Here is a 2,394-nt window from a genome sequence, read left to right as displayed (position 1 = left end):
CGAGGGCTGCTTTCTTTTCTTGCTTCTTAATTTTATTACCCCCCCACCCCGTTTTATGGTGATGGAGCTGGCGTGTGTCACACCGGTTTCCGGGGGACATGGAACCATCGCGGTTTGCTTATACCGCAGGACGACCGCCGAGTCACCTCGCAGAATCGGGGTTTTTCCCTGTGATGCGGATGCTCAAGGCCTGCGCTCTCAGCAGCATCCCAGGACGCAGCACCGCGCCCCGTGCGCCCCTGGCCCATCCCCGGCCCGGCCGACCGAGGTGTGTCCATGTGCCCCTCACGTGCTCTGCCGGCCCTGCCCCAGGCACCTGCTGGTCCCGCTGCGGCCTGAGGTCGCTGTTGGCATTCCACACCTGGAGACGATCACTCGGCTCCCTTCAAAGTGCGCCTCCGGCTCCACCACGCGGCAGGATCTCCTCCCCTTTCATGGCTGAGAACGGTCGCGCCGTGTGTGCAAGCACACCACACCTTTCTTCAGCCACTGTCTCCGGGGGACACGAACGCCGCCATCCTGTCTCGGCTGCGGCGGGTCACACTGCCGTGGACGTGCGGGGACGCGTTTCCCTCGGGGACGACAAGCTCTCCTCCCGCGCGGGTTTGTACTCTGCTCCCTTCTCTACACGCGAACATGCGGCCCCGGACACTCATACAATTACTTGTTAGCTTTGGCTTATAACATGTTTAACACAGTTTCCAAGTAATAATCCTAGCATCACTACAAACAGTAGTGCTACTAACCGAAATTTAAGACTTCTCTACAAGGATTTTCTTGCTATTACATGTGTCTGACGAGGTAAAAATCAAGCACTGTGTTCTAAAGTCAGACTTTAAAAACCAAAGCTGGAGGGCCGCCTGGGTGGCTCAGTCGTGAGGTGTCTGCCTTTGGCTCTGGTCATGGTCCCAGGGTCCTGGGATCGAGCCCCGCAGTGGGGTCCCTGCTTGGCGGGGAGTCTACTTCTCCCTCTCCCACTTCTCCTGCTTGTGTCTCTCTCCCTGTCAAATAAATATATTTTTTTAAAAAACTATTAAAAAAACCCTGAAGCTGGAGGCATCATGTTGCCTGATTTCAAGCTCTATTACAAAGCTGTGATCACCAAGACAGCATGGTACCAGCACAAAAACAGACACATAGACCAGTGGAACAGAGTAGAGAGCCCAGATATGGACCCTCAACTCTATGGTCAATTAATCTTCGACAAAGCAGGAAAGAATGTCCAGTGGAAAAAAGATAATCTCTTCAATAAATGGTGCTGGGAAAATTGGACAGCCACATGCAGAATCAGACTGGACCATTCTCTGACTCCACACAAAGATAAACTCAAAATGGATAAAAGACTTCAACATGAGACAGGAATCCATCAGAATCCTAGAGGAGAACATAGGCAGTAACCTCTTCGATATCAGCCACAGCAACTTCTTCCAAGATATGTCTCCAAAGGCAAAGGAAACAAAAGAGAAAGTGAACTTTTGGGACTTCATCAAGATCAAAAGCTTCTGCACAGCAAAGGAAACAGTCAACAAAACAAAGAGGCAACCCACTGAATGGGAGAAGATATTTGCAAATGACAGCACAGACAAAAAGATTGATAACCAGGATCTATAATGAACTCCTCAAACTCAACACACACAAAACAGATAATCATGTCAAAAAATGGGCGGAAGACATGAACAGACACTTCTCCAATGAAGACATCCAGATGGCCAACAGACCCATAAAAAAGTGCTCCATATCACTCAGCACCAGGGAAACACAAATCAAAACCACAATGAGATCCCACCTCACACCAGTCAGAATGGCTAAAATCAACAAGTCAGGAAATGTCAGATGCTGGCGAGGATGCGGAGAAAGGGGAACCCTCCTACACTGCTGGTGGGAATGCAAGCTGGTGCAGCCACTCTGGAAACCAGCATGGAGGTTCCTCAAAAAGTTGAAAATAGAGCTACCCTACCACCCCACAATCGCACTATTGGGTATTTACCCTAAAGATACCAATGTAGTGATCTGAAGGGGCACGTGCACCCGAATGTTCATACCAGCAATGGCCACAGTAGCCAAACTGTGGAAAGAACCAAGATGCCCTTCAACGGACGAATGGATAAGGAAGATGTGGTCCATATACACTATGGAGTATGATGCCTCCATCAGAAAGGATGAACACCCAACTTTTGTAGCAACATGGCGGACTGGAAGAGATGATGCTGAGTGAAATAAGTCAAGCAGAGAGAGTCAGTTATCATATGGTTTCACTTACTTGTGGAGCGTAAGAGACAAAACAGAGGACCATAGGGGAAGGGAAGGAAAAATAAAAGAAGATGAAATCAGAGAGGAAGACGAACCCAAAGACACTCTTAACTCTGGGAAACAAACTGAGGGCTGCTGGAAGGG

The sequence above is a fragment of the Mustela nigripes genome, chromosome 13, assembly GCF_022355385.1.
Source record: "Mustela nigripes isolate SB6536 chromosome 13, MUSNIG.SB6536, whole genome shotgun sequence".
Classification (NCBI taxonomy): domain Eukaryota; kingdom Metazoa; phylum Chordata; class Mammalia; order Carnivora; family Mustelidae; genus Mustela; species Mustela nigripes.
The sequence above is the reverse complement of the archived record's forward strand: the minus strand, read 5'-3'. Positions refer to the sequence as shown.